The sequence below is a fragment of the Perca flavescens genome, chromosome 20 (assembly GCF_004354835.1).
Source record: "Perca flavescens isolate YP-PL-M2 chromosome 20, PFLA_1.0, whole genome shotgun sequence".
In the NCBI taxonomy this organism is placed as follows: domain Eukaryota; kingdom Metazoa; phylum Chordata; class Actinopteri; order Perciformes; family Percidae; genus Perca; species Perca flavescens.
Genome location: NC_041350.1, coordinates 25811641 through 25834966, shown reverse-complemented (window position 1 = coordinate 25834966; position 23326 = coordinate 25811641).

Sequence of the window (23326 nt, the reverse complement as noted above, 5' to 3'; positions counted from 1 at the left end):
ATTGTGTTTACAGTAGATGAAAGGTGTGTGGCTTTCCTCTGTGGCGCCAAGTCACAAAGCTTTAAGGCTGGTTATCGTAAAAAAAATCAATAATGATACCGGTACAGAGAATTCAATATTGATTCCTGAACAATACTTTTTCGAATACCAATTTTTAAAATCCATTTTAACAAAAATAAATTACAACATTACAATTTGGTATCGAATGACAAGGCATTTTTCGATACTATGGAGGCAATTCGGTTGGTGCCTAACCGTATCGAAGTTTGGTACCCAGCCCTACGGAGCTCTAAGCGTTGTTTCTCGTCATCCGGCAGGTCTCGGCAGACCCTGGCTGCTCCGTGCTCCTTGCGCTGCGGCCACGGAGGAAAGCCACACCGTTCATCTGAACACACTGCTCACACTGCCATTACACAGTTGGAATTAAATCAGCAAAATATTGGGCGCCCAGATAGCTCAGTTGGTAGAGTGGGCGCCCATATGTAGATGTTTACTCCTCGACGCAGCGGGCTGGGGTTCGACTCTGACCTGCGGCCCTTTGCTGCATGTCATTCCCCCCTCTTCTCCCCTTTCATGTCTTCAGCTGTCCTGTCAAAGGCCTAAAATGCCTCAAAAAATAATCTTAAATAAAAAATAATCAGCAAAATATCTCCAACTAACTGACTTTGTGAAGATCTATCTATCTATCGGTCGGTCGGTCTGTCTGTCTGTCAGAAGACATGCAGGAAACTGTCACAGGTCGGATTCGGTCTGGACCTCTGCTTCGAGGCATAAACCTCTCCGTATATGTGCGTCTGCTCTACCCACTGAACCAACCCGGCCACGTGAAGGTCCATTTTTGACAAGTTCAAGAATAGCCAATGTTTCTATCTAGAGATGTTCCGATACCAGTATCGATACCGATACTGCCTAAAACGCTGGTATCGGGAAGTACTGGAGTTTATGCACCGATCCGATACCAAGTAATAAAGTCCTAAAGAAAATCTACGTTAAAGTAGATTATTTATGTTCTTCTTCCGTTATAACTGACTGTCAAACTGGACAATAAAAGAAAGTTCTGTGGCGTTAATTGTTTGTGTTTGTTCATGTTTCACAAAGATAGAAATAATATCACATCCATACAGGGGTAGTGGAATACAGTTGTTAAAACATAATAAAATATATGACACACTGGTATCGGATCGGTACTCGGTATCGGGCGATACACAAGTTCAGATATCGGAATTGGTATCGGGAAGCAAAAAATGGTATCGGGCCATCTCTATTTCTGTCCACCAGCAAACGGATCCTCTGTGTAAATTAATTACTTTTAGTCTGACTACGCGTGAATTGTAGTGCATAGCAGCACGTACTGTATGTTGCAAAGAAAACGCAACTACTCGTGCTCAACAACAGCTGATACATCCTGCAAACTAAAACCTCCTGTAAGCACTTACTATAGATCCTCTAATATCTTATAATTGTGTATGCCCATGTTTGGTGTGTTTTTGTGCGTGCAAACTTTGTACATGCACACACTCATGTGTTTGTACTTAACAAGTATGTTTGTCTTTGTAAATAAATTAAGACTTTTGAAAAGAACATCATGAACCCTGCTGTCAAAACCCCATTGCCACAAGTTGAACAGTGGTACATTTTTGTGTTTAGTTCATTCCAGTGAAGGAGACCTAAGGCTGGGGCCATCTGAACTACCATTACTGCTATCCAACACCCTGGGCTTCTGTTACACTTCTCATCTATAATAAGGACTCCAGTCTCTCCAGAGGATGGATGCCACCCTCCTTCAGCATTTCAAAACTCACACAAGGTATTCAGATGTTTTCCTTTGCCGTTGCCAATGTGTCGAGAGCGAAGAGCCTCCTACAGATGTGCTCCACTCTGCCCCACATGCTCAGTCCTTCACCAAAAAGCACGTAATGTAAACTGTAAATATGTCCAACAACACAAGTGACTATCCACAGCTGCGACAGAGCATAATATTTAATGTCTGGAAGAGGCAGCTTGACTTGAAGAGATCCAGGCCATTGAGGATCAGCTAGGCATAGACATTATACGTAGACATTACAGTTAGACATTACATACATTACAGTTAGACATTAAAGACATGACAGTTAGACATTACAGACATTACAGATATTACAGACATTACAGTTAGATATTACAGACATTACAGTTAGACATTACAGGCATTACAGTTAGACATTACAGGCACATTACAGATAGACATTACAGGCACATTACAGATAGACATTACAGGTACATTACAGACAGACATTACAGGTACATTACAGACAGACATTACAGGTACATTACAGACAGACATTACAGTTGGACATTACAGACAGACATTACAGTTGGACATTACAGTTGGACATTACAGTTGGACATTACAGACATTACAGGTAGACATTACAGACATTACAGGTAGACATTACAGACATTACAGTTAGACATTACATTTGGACATTAGTTAGACATTACAGACATTACAGTTGGACATTACAGTTGGACATTACAGTTGGACATTACAGTTGGACATTACAGACATTACAGGTAGACATTACAGGCATTACAGGTAGACATTACAGGCATTACAGGTAGACATTACAGGCATTACAGTTAGACATTGGACATTACAGTTGGACATTACATTTGGACATTACAGACATTACTTAGACATTACAGACATTACATTTGGACATTAGTTAGACATTACAGACATTACATTTGGACATTACAGTTGGACATTACAGTTGGACATTACAGACATTACAGGTAGACATTACAGGCATTACAGGTAGACATTACAGTTGGACATTACAGTTGGACATTACATTTGGACATTACATTTGGACATTAGTTAGACATTACAGACATTACATTTGGACATTAGTTAGACATTACAGACATTACATTTGGACATTACAGTTGGACATTACAGTTGGACATTACAGTTGGACATTACAGCTGGACATTACAGACATTACAGACATTACAGTTATTACATTACAGGACATTACAGTTAGACATTACAGACATTACAGTTAGACATTACAGGCATTACAGTTGGACATTACATTTGGACATTACAGTTGGACATTACAGTTAGACATTACAGACATTACAGTTGGACATTACAGACATTACAGACATTACAGTTGGACATTACAGTTAGACATTACAGACATTACAGACATTACAGACATTACAGACATTACATTACAGACATTACAGTTGGACATTACAGACATTACAGGACATTACAGTTGGACATTACAGACAGACATTACATTACAGACATTACAGACATTACAGTTGGACATTACAGTTGGACATTACAGTTAGACATTACAGACATTACAGTTAGACATTACAGACATTACAGTTGGACATTACAGTTGGACATTACAGTTGGACATTACACATTACAGACATTACAGTTGGACATTACAGTTACAGTTGGACATTACAGACATTACAGTTAGACATTACAGACATTACATTACAGACATTACAGTTGGACATTACAGACATTACATACATTACAGTTGGACATTACAGACATTACAGACATTACAGTTAGACAATATAGACATCACAGTTGGACATTACAGTGGGACATTACAGACAATACAGTTGGACATTACAGACATTACAGTTGGACATTACAGACATTACATTTGGACATTACAGACATTACAGTTGGACATTACAGACATTACAGTTAGACATTACAGACATTACAGTTGGACATTACAGACATTACATTACAGTTGGACATTTGGACATTACAGTTGGACATTACAGACATTACAGTTGGACATTACAGACATTACAGTTGGACATTACAGACATTACAGTTGGACATTACAGACATTACAGTTTACAGTTGGACATTACAGTTAGACATTACAGACATTACAGTTGGACATTACAGACATTACAGTTGGACATTACAGTTGGACATTACAGTTGGACATTACAGGCATTACAGTTGGACATTACAGTTGGACATTACAGTTGGACATTACAGTTGGACATTACAGTTGGACATTACAGACATTACAGTTGGACATTACAGACATTACAGTTACATTTGGACATTACAGTTGGACATTACAGACATTACAGTTGGACATTACAGACATTACAGTTGGACATTACAGACATTACAGTTGGACATTACAGACATTACAGTTGGACATTACAGTTGGACATTACAGTTAGACATTACAGACATTACAGTTGGACATTACAGACATTACAGTTGGACATTACAGTTGGACATTACAGACATTACAGTTGGACATTACAGTTAGACATTACAGTTGGACATTACAGACACATTACAGACATTACAGTTAGACATTACAGACATTACAGTTGGACATTACAGACATTACAGGACATTACAGTTAGACATTACAGACATTACAGTTGGACATTACAGACATTACAGTTGGACATTACATTACAGACATTACAGTTGGACATTACAGACATTACAGTTGGACATTACAGACATTACAGTTGGACATTACAGACATTACAGTTGGACATTACAGACATTACAGACATTACAGTTGACATTACAGACATTACAGTTGGACATTACAGACATTACAGTTGACATTACAGTTGGACATTACAGTTGGACATTACAGACATTACAGACATTACAGACATTACAGTTGGACATTACAGTTAGACATTACAGTTGGACATTACAGACATTACAGTTAGACATTACAGACATTACAGTTGGACATTACAGACATTACAGTTGGACATTAGACATTACAGTTGGACATTACAGTTGGACATTACAGACATTACAGTTGGACATTACAGTTAGACATTACAGACATTACAGTTAGACATTACAGACATTACAGTTGGACATTACAGACATTACAGTTGACATTACAGACATTACAGTTGGACATTACAGACATTACAGTTGGACATTACAGACATTACAGTTGGACATTACAGTTGGACATTACAGTTGACATTACAGTTGGACATTACAGTTGGACATTACAGTTGGACATTACAGTTGGACATTACAGACATTACAGTTAGACATTACAGACATTACAGTTGGACATTACAGTTAGACATTACAGTTGGACATTACAGTTGGACATTACAGTTGGACATTACAGACATTACAGTTGGACATTACAGTTGGACATTACAGTTGGACATTACAGTTGGACATTACAGTTGGACATTACAGTTGGACATTACAGACATTACAGTTGGACATTACAGACATTACAGTTGGACATTACAGACATTACAGTTAGACATTACAGACATTACAGTTAGACATTACAGACATTACAGTTGGACATTACAGACATTACAGTTGGACATTACAGACATTACACATTACAGTTAGACATTACATTACAGTTAGACATTACAGACATTACAGTTGGACATTACAGTTAGACATTACAGACATTACAGACATTACAGTTGGACATTACAGACATTACAGTTGGACATTACATTACAGTTGGACATTACAGTTAGACATTACAGTTGTTGGAAGATTACAGACATTACAGTTGGACATTACAGACATTACAGTTGGACATTACAGACATTACAGTTGGACATTACAGACATTACAGTTGGGCATTACAGTTAGACATTACAGACATTACAGTTGGACATTACAGACATTACAGTTTAGACATTACAGACATTACAGTTAGACATTACAGACATTACAGTTGACATTACAGGCATTACAGTTAGACATTACAGACATTACAGTTGGACATTACAGACATTACATTTGGACATTACAGTTTTACAGACATTACAGTTAGACATTACAGACATTACAGTTGGACATTACAGACATTACAGTTAGACATTACAGACATTATTTGGACATTACAGACATTACAGTTGGACATTACAGTTGGACATTACAGACATTACAGTTGGACATTACAGTTGGACATTACAGACATTACAGTTGGACATTACAGTTAGACATTACAGACATTACAGTTGGACATTACAGACATTACAGTTGGACATTACAGACATTACAGACATGGACATTACAGTTATTACATTACAGACATTACAGTTTGGACATTACAGACATTACAGTTAGACATTACAGACATTACAGTTAGACATTACAGACATTACACATTACAGACATTACAGTTGACATTACATTACAGTTACAGACATTACACATTACAGTTAGACATTACAGACATTACAGTTAGACATTACAGACATTACAGTTGGACATTACAGACATTACAGTTGGACATTACAGACATTACATTTAGACATTACATTACAGACATTACAGTTAGACATTACAGACATTACAGTTAGACATTACAGACATTACAGTTGGACATTACAGACATTACAGTTGGACATTACAGACATTACAGACATTACAGTTGGACATTACAGTTGGACATTACAGACATTACAGTTGGACATTACAGACATTACAGTTGGACATTACAGACATTACAGTTAGACATTACAGACATTACAGTTACATTTCAGACATTACAGTTGGACATTACAGACATTACAGTTGGACATTACAGACATTACAGTTGGACATTACAGACATTACAGTTGGACATTACAGACATTACAGTTGGACATTACAGACATTACAGACATTACAGTTGGACATTACAGACATTACAGTTAGACATTACAGACATTACAGATGGACATTACAGTTAGACATTACAGACATTACAGTTAGACATTACAGACATTAGACATTACAGACATTACAGTTAGACATTACATTACAGTTAGACATTACAGACATTACATTACAGTTGGACATTACAGACATTACAGTTGGACATTACAGACATTAGTTAGACATTACAGACATTACAGTTGGACATTACAGACATTACAGTTACATTACAGACATTACAGTTAGACATTACAGACATTACAGTTGGACATTACAGGCATTACAGACATTACAGTTAGACATTACAGACATTACAGTTAGACATTACAGACATTACAATGTCCATGTGCATTTTACAGACATTCTGATGAAGGACAGAAAATAAAGGCTTAAATGTCAACTTAAAGCTATATTTCAACTCTGTTTGAGGCTGCTATTTAAAGCCATATTGTTAGTCTTATTCAGGCTGCTAAAAACCAAACCTTCATATTAGCCAGACTCATTTAATTAGACAGGGTGATAGGATATTGGATCCCTTAATGTCCCTGTTGCATTTTCAGACATTCTGATGAAGGAAAGTAAAAATAAAGGGTTAAATGTCAACTTAAACATTACATTTCAACTCTGTTTGAGGCTGCAATTTAAAGCCATATTGTAAGTCTTATTCAGGCTGCTTAAAATTACAAACCTTCATATTAGCCAGACTGATTTTTTCCAGGGTGATAGGATACACATCCCTTAATGTCCCTGTGTATTTTTACAGCATTCTGATGAAGGATTTTAAAATAAAGGCTTAAATGTCAACTTAAAGCTATATTTCAACTCTGTTTGAGGCTGCTATTTAAAGCCATATTGTAAGTCTTATTCAGGCTGCTATAAAACCAAACCTTCATATTAGCCAGACTCATTTCACCCCAGGGTGATAGGATACACATCCCTTAATGGCCCTGTGCATTTTCGACATTCTGATGAAGGAATTTAAAAATAAAGGCTTAAATGTCAACTTAAAGCTATATTTCAACTCTGTTTGAGGCTGCTATTTAAAGCCATATTGTAAGTCTTATTCAGGCTGCTATAAAAACCAAACCTTCATATTAGCCAGACTCATTTCAACCCCAGGGTGATAGGATACACATCCCCTTGGATGTTCCTTTGCATTTTTTCGGACCCTTCTGATGAAGGATTTTAAAAATGAAGGATTGAATGTCAACTTAAAGCTATATTTCAACTCTGTTTGAGGCTGCTATTTAAAGCCATATTGTAAGTCGTATTCAGGCTGCTATAAAAAAATAAACCTTCATATTAGCCAGACTCATTTAACCCCAGGGTGATAGGATACACATCCCTTAATGGCCCTGTGCATTTTTTCCCTGACATTCTGATGAAGGAATGTAAAAAAAAAGGCTTAAATGTCAACTTAAAGCTATATTTCAACTCTGTTTGAGGCTGCTATTTAAAGCCATATTGTAAGTCTTATTCAGGCTGCTATAAAAACCAAACCTTCATATTAGCCAGACTCATTCAACCCCAGGGTGATAGGATACACATCCCTTAATGTCCCTGTGCATTTTCGGAGCATTCTGATGAAGGATTTTGAAAATAAAGGCTTAAATGTCAACTTAAAGCTATATTTCAACTCTGTTTGAGGCTGCTATTTAAAGCCATATTGTAAGTCTTATTCAGGCTGCTATAAAAACCAAACCTTCATATTAGCCAGACTCATTTAACCCCAGGGTGATAGGATACACATCCCTTAATGTCCCTTTGCATTTTTGGACCATTCTGATGAAGGAAAGTAAAAATAAAGGGTTGAATGTCAACTTAAAGCTCTATTTCAACTCTGTTTGAGGCTGCAATTTAAAGCCATATTGTAAGTCTTATTAAGGCTGCTATAAAATCCAAACCTTCATATTAGCCAGACTCCTATAACTCCAGGGTGATAGGATACACATCCCTTAATGTCCCTGTGTATTTTCGGAGCATTCTGATGAAGGATTTTAAAAATAAAAGCTTGAATGTCAACTTAAAGCTATATTTCAACTCTGTTTGAGGCTGCTATTTAAAGCCATATTGTAAGTCTTATTCAGGCTGCTATAAAAACCAAACCTTCATATTAGCCAGACTCATTTAACCCCAGGGTGATAGGATACACATCCCTTAATGGCCCTGTGCATTTTCGGAGCATTCTGATGAAGGAATGTAAAAATAAAGGCTTAAATGTCAACTTAAAGCTATATTTCAACTCTGTTTGAGGCTGCTATTTAAAGCCATATTGTAAGTCTTATTCAGGCTGCTATAAAAACCAAACCTTCATATTAGCCAGACTCATTCAACCCCAGGGTGATAGGATACACATCCCTTAATGTTCCTTTGCATTTTCGGACCCTTCTGATGAAGGATTTTAAAAATGAAGGATTGAATGTCAACTTAAAGCTATATTTCAACTCTGTTTGAGGCTGCTATTTAAAGCCATATTGTAAGTCGTATTCAGGCTGCTATAAAAACCAAACCTTCATATTAGCCAGACTCATTTAACCCCAGGGTGATAGGATACACATCCCTTAATGGCCCTGTGCATTTTCGGAGCATTCTGATGAAGGAATGTAAAAATAAAGGCTTAAATGTCAACTTAAAGCTATATTTCAACTCTGTTTGAGGCTGCTATTTAAAGCCATATTGTAAGTCTTATTCAGGCTGCTATAAAAACCAAACCTTCATATTAGCCAGACTCATTCAACCCCAGGGTGATAGGATACACATCCCTTAATGTTCCTTTGCATTTTCGGACCCTTCTGATGAAGGATTTTAAAAATAAAGGCTTAATTGTCAACTTAAAGCTATATTTCAACTCTGTTTGAGGCTGCTATTTAAAGCCATATTATAAGTCTTATTCAGGCTGCTCTAAAAACCAAACCTCCAAATTAGCCAGACTGATTTCACCGCAGGGTGATAGTATACACATCCCTTTATGTCCCTGTGCATTTTCAGAGCATTCTGATGAAGGAAAGTAAAAATAAAGGCTTAAATGTCAACTTAAAGCTATATTTCAACTCTGTTTGAGGCTGCCATTTAAAGCCATATTGTAAGTCTTATTCAGGCTGCTATAAAAACCAAACCTTCATATTAGCCAGACTCCTATAAACCCAGGGTGATAGGATACACATCCCTTAATGTCCCTGTGCATTTTCGGAGCATTCTGATGAAGGAAAGTAAAAATAAAGGGTTAAATGTCAACTTAAAGCTCTATTTCAACTCTGTTTGAGGCTGCTATTTAAAGCCATATTGTAAGTCTTATTCAGGCTGCTATAAAAACCAAACCTTCATATTAGCCAGACTCATTCAACGCCAGGGTGATAGGATACACATCCCTTAATGTTCCTGTGCATTTTCGGACCATTCTGATGAAGGAAAGTAAAAATAAAGGCTTAAATGTCAACTTAAAGCCATATTTCAACTCTGTTTGAGGCTGCTATTTAAAGCCATATTGTAAGTCTTATTCAGGCTGCTATAAAAACCAAACCTTCATATTAGCCAGACTCATTTCACCCCAGGGTGATAGGATACACATCGCTTAATGTGCACTGTCCCGAATAAATAAATGAATACAATAAAATAAAATAAATATTTTGATACTGTATATTCTTATTTAATATTTTGATATACCAAGTTAATATTTTGATACACCAAGTCCATATTTTGATAGGGTATATTCTAATTTAATATTTTGATATAGCATGTTCATATTTTGATACACCAAGTCCATATTTTGATAGTGTACATTGTAATTTAATATTTTGATACACCCAGTCCATATTTTGATACACCAAGTCCATATTTTGATACACCAAGTCCATATTTTTATACGGTATATTCTAATTTAATATTTTGATATAGCATGTTCATATTTTAATACACCAAGTCCATATTTTGATAGGGTATATTCTAATTTAATATTTTGATATAGCAAGTCCATATTTTGATACACCAAGTCCATATTTTGATACACCAAGTCCATATTTTGATACTGTATATTCTAATTTAATATTTTTATATACCAAGTTAATATTTTGATACACCAAGTCCATATTTTGATAGTGTACATTGTAATTTAATATTTTGATACACCAAGTCCATATTTTGATACGCCAAGTCCATATTTTGATACACCAAGTCCATATTTTGATAGTGTACATTGTAATTTAATATTTTGATATACCAACTTCATATTTTGATACACCAAGTCCATATTTTGATAGTGTATATTGTAATTTAATATTTTGATACACAAAGTCCATATTTTGATACACCAAGTCCCTATTTTTTATAGTGTATATTGTAATTTAATATTTTTATACACAAAGTCCATATTTTTGATACACCAAGTCCATATTTTGACAGTGTATATTGTAATATAATATTTTGAAATAGCAAGTTCATATTTTGATACACCAAGTCCATATTTTGATAGGGTATATTCTAATTTAATATTTTGATATAGCATGTTCATATTTTGATACACCAAGTCCATATTTTGATAGGGTATATTCTAATTTAATATTTTGATATAGCAAGTCCATATTTTGATACACCAAGTCCATATTTTGATACTCTATATTCTAATTTAATATTTTGATATACCAAGTTAATATTTTGATACACCAAGTCCATATTTTGATTCTATATATTTTAATTTAATATTTTGATATACCAAGTTATTATTTTTATACACCAAGTCCATATTTTTATACGGTATATTCTAATTTAATATTTTGATATAGCATGTTCATATTTTCATACACCAAGTCCATATTTTGATAGGGTATATTCTAATTTAATATTTTGATATAGCAAGTCCATATTTTGATACACCAAGTCCATATTTTGATACACCAAGTCCATATTTTGATACTGTATATTCTAATTTAATATTTTTATATACCAAGTTAATATTTTGATACACCAAGTCCATATTTTGATAGTGTATATTGTAATTTAATATTTTGATACACCAAGTCCATATTTTGATACACCAAGTCCATATTTTGATACACCAAGTCCATATTTTGATAGTGTATATTGCAATTTCATATTTTGATATACCAACTTCATATTTTGATACACCAAGTCCATATTTTGATAGTGTATATTGTAATTTAATATTTTGATACACAAAGTCCATATTTTGATACACCAAGTCCATATTTTTTATAGTGTATATTGTAATTTAATATTTTTATACACAAAGTCCATATTTTGATACACCAAGTCCATATTTTGACAGTGTATATTGTAATATAATATTTTGAAATAGCAAGTTCATATTTTGATACACCAAGTCCATATTTTGATAGGGTATATTCTAATTTAATATTTTGATATAGCATGTTCATATTTTGATACACCAAGTCCATATTTTGATACACCAAGTCCATATTTTGATAGTGTACATTGTAATTTAATATTTTGATACACCAAGTCCATATTGTGATACACCAAGTCCATATTTTGATACACCAAGTCCATATTTTGATAGTGTACATTGTAATTTAATATTTTGATACACCAAGTCCATATTTTGATACACCAAGTCCATATTTTGATACACCAAGTCCATATTTTGATAGTGTATATTGTAATTTAATATTTTGATACACCAAGTCCATATTTTGATAGGGTATATTGTAATTTAATATTTTGATACACCAAGTCCATATTTTGATACACCAAGTCAATATTTTGATAGGGTATATTCTGATTTAATATTTTTATATAGCATGTTCATATTTTGATACACCAAGTTTATATTTTGATACACCAAGTCCATATTTTGATAATGTATATTGTAATTTAGTATTTTGATATAGCAAGTTCATATTTTGATACACCAAGTCCATATTTTGATAGTGTATATTGTAATTTAATATTTTGATACACAAAGTCCATATTTTGATACACCAAGTCCATATTTTGATAGTGTATATTGTAATTTAATATTTTGATATAGCAACTTCATATTTTGATACACCAAGTCCATATTTTTATACACCAAGTCCATACAGGTGAAAATTAGCATTTATGCTATAACCTGGCTCATTTACAGTCTGTACAGAAATGTTAGATTGTTCATTAATGTGCACTGTCCCGAATAAATAAATGAATAAAATAAAATAAAATAAATATTTTGATACTGTATATTCTAATTTAATATTTTGATATACCAAGTTAATATTTTGATACACCAAGTCCATATTTTGATAGGGTATATTCTAATTTAATATTTTGATATAGCATGTTCATATTTTGATACACCAAGTCCATATTTTGATAGTGTACATTGTAATTTAATATTTTGATACACCCAGTCCATATTTTGATACACCGAGTCCATATTTTGATAGTGTACATTGTAATTTAATATTTTGATACACCAAGTCCATATTTTGATACACCAAGTCCATATTTTGATACACCAAGTCCATATTTTGATAGTGTACATTGTAATTTAATATTTTGATACACCAAGTCCATATTTTGATACACCAAGTCCATATTTTGATACACCAAGTCCATATTTTGATAGTGTATATTGTAATTTAATATTTTGATACACCAAGTCCATATTTTGATAGGGTATATTGTAATTTAATATTTTGATACACCAAGTCCATATTTTGATACACCAAGTCAATATTTTGATAGGGTATATTCTGATTTAATATTTTTATATAGCATGTTCATATTTTGATACACCAAGTTTATATTTTGATACACCAAGTCCATATTTTGATAATGTATATTGTAATTTAGTATTTTGATATAGCAAGTTCATATTTTGATACACCAAGTCCATATTTTGATAGTGTATATTGTAATTTAATATTTTGATACACAAAGTCCATATTTTGATACACCAAGTCCATATTTTGATAGTGTATATTGTAATTTAATATTTTGATATAGCAACTTCATATTTTGATACACCAAGTCCATATTTTTATACACCAAGTCCATACAGGTGAAAATTAGCATTTATGCTATAACCTGGCTCATTTACAGTCTGTACAGAAATGTTAGATTGTTCATTAATGTGCACTGTCCCGAATAAATAAATGAATAAAATAAAATAAAATAAATATTTTGATACTGTATATTCTAATTTAATATTTTGATATACCAAGTTAATATTTTGATACACCAAGTCCATATTTTGATAGGGTATATTCTAATTTAATATTTTGATATAGCATGTTCATATTTTGATACACCAAGTCCATATTTTGATAGTGTACATTGTAATTTAATATTTTGATACACCCAGTCCATATTTTGATACACCAAGTCCATATTTTGATACACCAAGTCCATATTTTTATACGGTATATTCTAATTTAATATTTTGATATAGCATGTTCATATTTTGATACACCAAGTCCATATTTTGATACACCAAGTCCATATTTTTATACGGTATATTCTAATTTAATATTTTGATATAGCATGTTCATATTTTGATACACCAAGTCCATATTTTGATACTGTATATTCTAATTTAATATTTTGATATACCAAGTTAATATTTTGATACACCAAGTCCATATTTTGATTCTCTATATTTTAATTTAATATTTTGATATACCAAGTTAATATTTTTATACACCAAGTCCATATTTTGATAGGGTAAATTGTAATTTAATATTTTCATATAGCAAGTTCATATTTTGATACACCAAATCCATATTTTGAAAGTGTATATTGAAATTTAATATTTTGATACACCAAGTCCATATTTTGATAGGGTATATTCTAATTTAATATGTTGATATAGCATGTTCATATTTTGATACACCAAGTCCATATTTTGATAGTGTACATTGTAATTTAATATTTTGATACACCAAGTCCATATTTTGATTGTGTATATTGTAATTTAATATTTTGATACACCAAGTCCATATTTTGATACACCAAGTCCATATTTTGATAGTGTATATTGTAATTTAATATTTTGATACACAAAGTCCATATTTTGATACACCAAGTCCATATTTTGATAGTGTATATTGCAATTTAATATTTTGATATACCACCTTCATATTTTGATACACCAAGTCCATATTTTGATACACCAAGTCCCTATTTTTTATAGTGTATATTGTAATTTAATATTTTTATACACCAAGTCCATATTTTGATACACCAAGTCCATATTTTGATTCTCTATATTCTATTTTAATATTTTGATATACCAAGTTAATATTTTTATACACCAAGTCCATATTTTGATTCTCTATATTCTATTTTAATATTTTGATATACCAAGTTAATATTTTTATACACCAAGTCCATATTTTGATAGGGTATATTCTAATTTAATATTTTCATATAGCAAGTTCATATTTTGATACACCAAGTCCATATTTTGATAGTGTATATTGCAATTTAATATTTTGATACACCAAGTCCATATTTTGATAGGGTATATTCTAATTTAATATGTTGATATAGCATGTTCATATTTTGATACACCAAGTCCATATTTTGATACACCAAGTCCATATTTTGATAGGGTACATTGTAATTTAATATTTTGATACACTAAGTCCATATTTTGATTCACCAAGTCCATACTTTGATAGTCTATATTCTAATTTCAATTTTTATATACCAAGTTAATATTTTGATACACCAAGTCCATATTTTGATTTTGTATATTGCAATTTAATATTTTCATATACCAACTTCATATTTTGATACACCAGTCCATATTTTGATAGTGTATATTGTAATTTAATATTCTGATACACAAAGTCCATATTTTGATACACCAAGTCCATATTTTGATTCTCTATATTCTAATTTAATATTTTGATATACCAAGTTAATATTTTGATACACCAAGTCCATATTTTGATAGAGTATATTCTAATTTAATATTTTCATAGCAAGTTCAGATTTTGATACAACAAGTCCATATTTTGATAGTATATATTGCAATTTAATATTTTAATACACCAAGTCCATATTTTGATAGGGTATATTCTAATTTTATATTTTGATATAGCATGTTCATATTTTGATACACCAAGTCCATATTTTGATAGTGTACATTGTAATTTAATATTTTGATACACCCAGTCCATATTTTGATACACCAAGTCCATATTTTGATAGTGTATATTGTAATTTAATATTTTGATATATCAAGTTAATATTTTGATACACCAAGTCCATATTTTGATAGGGTATATTCTAATTTAATATTTTGATATAGCAAGTTCATATTTTGATACACCAAGTCCATATTTTGATAGTGTATATTGTAATTTAATATTTTGATACACCAAGTCCATATTTTGATACACCAAGTCCATATTTTGATAGTGTATATTGTAATTTAATATTTTGATACACCAAGTCCATATTTTGATACACCAAGTCCATATTTTGATAGTGTATATTGCAATTTAATATTTTGATATACCAACTTCATATTTTGATACATGTCTACAGTCTTTACCCTCTGGGGAGCGAGTCTTCCCTCTCGGTGGCTAATGAGAAGTTCAACCTCTTCTGACCTCTGGGAAGAATTTCCTCATCTTCTCAGGTTCAATTACTTGATGCACTCTGGCAATTTCATCCAAGCCGTAGCAGACCATGAGCTCTCTCTGTTTCTTTCGGTGTCTTGACTCTGACTGTGAGGAGATACCTTTGTGTGTTCACCTCCATGGTCATACCACCCACCCCATGCACAACTAAAGTTATCTTCTCATGTCTTAACCTTAGTCTTTCAGCAGCCTTATGGGTAATGTAGTTTGTATCTGAAGCAAGGTCGATTAAAGTCCCAATCTTCTGCCCTGCGTTTGCAGTGACTTTCATCAGCATCATGATTAGGAAGTTCAGAGAGCCCATTTCTCTTTAGCAGCTCAGACTGGCCTGAAGTCTCGAGTGTGACTTTGGTTTTGTTGGTGTTGGTGAAAGCCTTTCTGCATCAATCTGCCATTTCTGGAAAACGTTCAGACAAGATCTCCTCTTGTTCCTCCGTCAGTTTGCTTTCACCTTTGCTGTCCCTTCCACTCTTTCTCTCTTCCCCTCTATTAACTTCTCCTTTTGGGCAGAGGAAAAAATCGTGGTCTGGGGTATGACACTCCCTTTTACAGTCTTTGTTTCTGCATAGGAAAGTGTCTCTGCAGTATCCATCTCCATCATGGCATCCAAGACATTTTCTGCATGCTCCCAGCTTTCTCAATACAGCTTTCTTTTCAGGTAGCTTAAGTCTTTTGAACTTTCTACAGAAGAAGATTTTGTTGTTGTGCCCACTATCACCACAGACGCCACATACCTCATCAAGCTCTTCTTTCTTTGTGGTTTTTGTTGAGGCAATCTTTCTGTCATACTTCTTGTCTGAACGATCTGATTTCTCCACTTTATCCACAGTTCTGAGCTGTTCGAGTCTCTAGTATTTCTTCTTGACTTTTGAGGAACTTCAAGAGCATGACAAAGTGGTTGTCTGGTGTGACCTTGTTTCTGGGTTCAACCATGAACATCAACCAGTCTCTTTTAATAAAGTCAGGCAACTTCCTTTCAATGGTTTTAATTACTAGTGGGTTGTCTATGGCTCCAGAGTTTCCTAACTCTGTGAGATCTGCTAGGGCCTTCTCCACTGACTGTATGAGGTCGATGACCTTTCTTGGGTGGTTCCCCTTCACATGCGGTATCTTCTCCAGCTCTTCATGGATTTCCACTGTGATGGTTGACTTGTTGCCATATCTGTTCTCCAGGACTCTGAACATGTCAGTGGCAGTGTCGTAGGTTGAAAGCCTGAGGTCTTTTGAGATTTTGTCATCCACACTCTGCAGAATTTTCTTAACTTCAGGTGATCCGGATGGCTCTCCCTGCTTTTGCAGGCTTTCCAAGTCTTTCCTCCATCTGTGATATTCTCTCTTGCTTCCATTGAAGATAGGTAGAGAGGTAGGCTTGATTCTCACTATTGGTGTAGACCTTGCCGGTTGGGGTAGTAGTTTCACTCCTGTGCCTTGCTCCTTGATCGTCCGTGCTGTGGCAAATTCAGCTTTCCTTAACTCAAGCGTGTGGTAGGATGCTCTTACGTCCTTGACTCTTCCATCCAATTCATCCTTTGATTCTACAGGGATCCATCTCTCCCATGTTGACATTGCTGAGACGGCCTCTTTTATTCTCTTTTCCAGGAGAGTGAGGTGCACTTTGTAGCCCTCCAAATTGGCACTTTCCACAGGCTTCTTCAGCCGCTTTATCATTGTTTTTTTCTGCTTCCAGGATTGCAACAAGCAATTCACTCCTCCCATACCTCAACCACAGGTTTGTTTGAACAATGTCTCTTATTTCCGCCAACTTTGTTTCACCTTCATTTACAGATCTATCGATGTCTGTCTTGCTTCCTCATCCTCAGTCTTAATGTCAGCCTCCAGTCCAATCCTGTAGTCATCATTGGCATCGAGCATCTTTCTGAAGCAGTCCGAAAGCTTAGAGAATTCCTCCTTTAACTCCACTTGAAGCATGCTGCTTGCTCCTCTTGAAATGAAGTTGGCTTGTCTGGTGAAGCTGCCTTTTGCAGTGGTCCTCTCCTTTTTTAGCTGCTGGACTGACTTCCCCAGGACATCTTCTGCCATCTTGACTTCCTCTGCGTCGACAGCTTATTTCTGGATCTGAAGCCGTTTATCCTCAGGGCCAGGCCGCTCCGCGTGGTTTACAATTGTCAAGTCCTACTCTTGTTCACCATCCAAAGGACACAGGGACAACTCAAATTTCCAACTCAATCACTTTTATTTTGCTTTTGCTTTGTCAGTTGATTGGTCTGTTCAGTGAATTAGGTCATAAACCTTTAAAGACAGAGAAAAGAATGTTAACATTTTAGTTAAACATATTAAACATTCAATGAACTTAACTTAGTTTAAACATTAGAACATATTAATTAACTTAAATTAGTTTAAACATTTAATTAAACAATTTAAATAATCTTTAACTGAATTATCCACTTAAGACTGTTGCATGAACTAAAGAAAAGATAATGTCATGAACTTCCAAATTCATTAACAAAGATTTAACATTTAACAGAAGTAGCCTGTCCAAACTGGTGAGAGTCATTGCCTGGGTTTGTCTGGCTGCCAAGCAGTGGCTGAAGAGAAAATGCCGGGCCCCTAAACAGTCAAAACGTGTTTATTAAACAAGATCATCCTAGGGCGCCCCCTCAGCCACACGATTACTTGTCAATCTTTCATTACGCGACGTTTCCAGTCTATGGGTCAGACTCAAACACACGGAGATCTGAAGCAGACCTGTGCGTCGCTTAGTGTCCACTCTCGCTGTAAAAATAGAGACGAGCAGCGGCACAGACACGGAGCTTCCCACCCATTATAAACACGGAAGCTAAGCACCTTCCGTGCTCTGCTGTGGGCATGCTGGTAGATGTGTCCCTATTTCTGCGTAGTTTTGTGTTTCCACCTCCAATGTAGAGCAGCGTACAGCCACTTCCCTAAACTGTCTCATTCAGAGACCAGCCTCTCAAACGGGGCTCTGTGTCTGTCAGGAGGTCTGAGATCTGCCGTCTCAGCAGAGATATCACGTAATGCACAGCAGACTATGGTGCAGGTGGATTATTTTCTGAAATATAGTGACTTCATTCTTGTAATAGCCTATTGTATTATCACTTTATTTTTCTCACCGTATCACAATTCCTCCAAACCTCAGAGAACACAGATGAGATATACTGTATTTTGAATGTGCACAAAGTTTTGAACATGAGCAGAAATCTTGCTTAAACCTGAAATATTACAGTCCAGGGGGTTATTAATTCATTAAAAGGAATTCAGGTCCCTCCATCCATCCATCCATCCATCCATCCGTGAACCATCACCTTATCGTGGTGGAGAGGTTTGTGTGTCTCTGTGAACCTGAGGGCTGTGTTGTCTGGAGCTTTGTGCTCCTGGTAGGGTCTCCCAAGGCAAAGTGGTCTCAGGTGAGAGGCCAGACAAAGAATGGTTCAAAAACCCTATGAGTGTATCGAGGTAGAGATGGAGTGACCCTGCCCGGAGGAAGCCCGGGGCCCCCGTCTGGAGCCAGGCCCAGACGGTGGGCTCGTCGGCGAGCGCCTGGTGGCCGGCTTTGCCACGGAGCCTGGCCGGGCACAGCCCGAACAAGCTACGTGGCTCCCATCTCTCCAGCCCATGGGCCCACCACCTGTGGGTGGAACCGCTGGGGTCGGGTGCGCTGCCACATGGGTGGCAGTGAAGGTCAGGGGCCTCGACGGACCAGACCCGGGCGGCAGACGCTGGCTCTGGGGACGTGGAACGTCACCTCTCTGTGGGGGAAGGAGCCGGAACTAGTGCGGGAGGTGGAGCGCTACCGGTTAGATCTGGTGGGCCTTACCTCTACGCACAGTCTCGGTTCTGGAACCGTACTCCTGGATAGGGGTTGGACTCTTTTCTTCTCCGGAGTTGCCCAGGGTGTTAGGCGCCGGGCGGGTGTGGGGATACTAACAAGCCCCCGGCTGAGCGCCCGCTTCGTTGGAGTTTACCCCGTGGACGAGAGGGTCGCCTCCCTCGCCTGCGGGTTGAGGGGGGGAAACTCTGACTGTTGTTTGTGCATATGCACCAAACAGGAGTTCGGAGTATTCGGCCTTCTTGGAGATCTTGAGTGGAGTCCTGCATGGGGCGCCAGTGGGGGACTCCATTGTTCTGCTGGGGGACTTCAACGCACACGTGGGCAATGATGGAGACACCTGGAGAGGCGTGATTGGGAGGAACGGCCTCCTGATCTAAACCAGAGTGGTTGTTTGTTGTTGGACTTCTGTGCTAGTCATGGATTGTCTATAACGAACACCATGTTCGAAGATAGGGATGCTCATAAGTGTACCTGGTACCAGAGCACCCTAGGCCGAAGGTCAATGATCGATTGTATAATTGTTTCATCTGATCTGAGGCCGTATGTTTTGGACACTCGGGTGAAGAGAGGGGCAGAGCTGTCAACCGATCACCATCTGGTGGTGAGTTGGGTCAGGGGGTGGGGGAAGACTCTGGACAGACCTGGTAAGCCCAAACGTGTAGTGCGGGTAAATTGGGAACGCCTGGAGGAGGCCCTGTCTGACAGACTTTCAACTCACACCTCCGGGCGGAGCTTTTCGTGCATCCCTGTGGAGGCTGGGGCATTGAACCCGAGTGGACAATGTTCAAAGTTTCCATTGCTGAAGCTGCGGCGAGGAGCTGTGGTCTTAGGTGCCTCAAGGGGCGGTAACCCACGAACACCGTGGTGGACACCGGTGGTCAGGGAAGCCGTCCGACTGAAGAAGGAGTCTTTCTGGGATATGTTATCCCGGAGGACTCCGGAGGCAGTTGCAGGGTACCGGCGGCCCGAAGGGCTGTAGCCTCTGCCGTGAAAGAGGCAAAGCAGCGGGTGTGGGAGAAGTTTGGAGAAGACATGGAGAAGGACTTTGGTCGGCACCAAAGTGCTTCTGGAAAACTGTTCGCCACCTCAGGAGGGGAAGGGGAACCATCCAAGCTGTGTACAGTAAGGATGGGACACTGTTGACCTCAACTGAGGAGGTAATAGGGCGGTGGAAGGAGCACTTTGAGGAACTCCTGAATCCGACTAATACGCCTCTATGTTAGAGTCAGAGCTGGAGGATAACGGGGATTGTCGTCGATTTCCCAGGCGGAAGTCACTGATGTAGTCAAACAACTCCACAGTGGCAAAGCCCCGGGATTGATGAGATCCGTCCGAAATGCTCAAGGCTCTTGGTGTGGAGGGGCTGTCCTGGTTGACACGCCTCTTCAACATTGCGTGGAAGTCTGGGACGGTGCCAAAGGAGTGGCAGACTGGGGTGGTGGTTCCCCTTTTTAAAAAGGGGGACCAGAGGGTGTGTGCCAATTACAGGGGTATCACACTTCTCAGCCTACCTGGTAAAGTCTACTCCAAGGTGCTGGAAAGGAGGGTTCGGCCGATAGTCGAACCTCGGGTTGAGGAGGAACAATGCGGATTCCGTCCTGGTCGTGGAACAACGGACCAGCTCTTCACTCTCGCAAGGATCCTGGAGGGAGCCTGGGAGTATGCCCAACCGGTATCATTCAGGTGAATAATTTTAATATGCACATTTAAGGAGGTTACTTCCTCAACCAAAAAAAGCAAAAGTGGGAAGAGTAAATTATGCCTAGGCTACATGTGTGCTGACTCAGATATAATTAGAAACATCGATCCAAAGGAGTATTAATAAATAGATGAAAGCAATACAGAATGCCTGAGTGCATTACTGCAAAATATTCCATTATGTTTTTGTATTTGGATTGTAATCTATGTTTGCCTTTAGATAAAGATATTTCCAGCATAACTGAATCAGAAAAAGGTAAAAAAAAAAAAACCCCCCCTGAACTCTGGACTGCTAGTTTGTGGAGGCAGAATCCAGACGTTCAACGAAGATAAGACAGCAGAGCCAGTTTTACCTTTTGAAGCATGGGTGTCTACACTGCTGGCACACGAATCCCACAAAGCAAACCACGAGGGAGTGGCTGGAACCCTTCTCCGGATGAGGAAGAAAGCCTGGGTAATAAAAGGCCGTAGACTTGCCAAGAAAATGGTTGATAGCTGTGTGGTCTGCAGGAAAAACAAAGCAAAACAGTTTCAACAAATCATGGCTGATCTGCCTCTAGAGTGAACTGGCCCAGCTGCACCTTTTGTGTACATCACCATGGACCTGTTCGGCCCTTATGAAGTAAAAGATGAGGTTAAGAAGAGAACCAGACTCAGAGTATGGGGAATAGTCTTCTGCTGCATGGCTTCCCGAGCCATACACACTGAAGTGGTGAGTGACATGTCATCTGAAGGATTCCTGCTAGCCTATCAAAGATTCACTTCTCTAAGAGGACACCCCAGGAAACTCTGGTCAGACCCTGGCACCAACTTTGTGGGAGCTAGACCTGCACTGGAGAAGCTTCACAACTTCCTTAACCGACTAAACAAGTCTGAACTTGAAGACACAGCTGCCAAGCATGGTACATAATGGTCATGGAAGATCCACCCTGCAGACTCTCCCCATAGGAATGGTGCAGCGGAGGCAGCTGTCAAAGTAGTGAAACGGGCGTTGAGCAACCTTGGTGGAGATGGTGTTTTCACATGGGGAGAATTCCAAACCTTTCTTTTCATGGCAGCCAACCTTGCAAATGAGAGACCCATCGATGCAAGAACTCAAAGCAGAGAAGACTGTGTAGAGTACATCACCCCGAATTTCCTGCTTTTAGGACGTGGCAATCCAAAAGGAGACCCTGGAGATTTCCAGTTTGATGGCTACCCTTACAAAAGACTTAAACATATTCAAGCAGAGTTAAGCCATTTCTGGAAGAAGTGGAGCCTATTGGCTGGACCTAATCTGTTCATAAGGAATAAATGGCACACCAGAGAGCGAAATGTGGCTGTTGGAGATGTGGTCTGGTTGGCTGACCAAAACGCCTTGAGAGGACAGTACAAGCTGGCTAGAGTGGTTGGTGTCAATGCTGACCGCAAAGGCATCGTAAGGGATGTGCTTGTGAAGACTTTTCCCAGCTATCCTGTTCACATCACAAAGGCAAATGGCAAAGATGCGCCCACAAG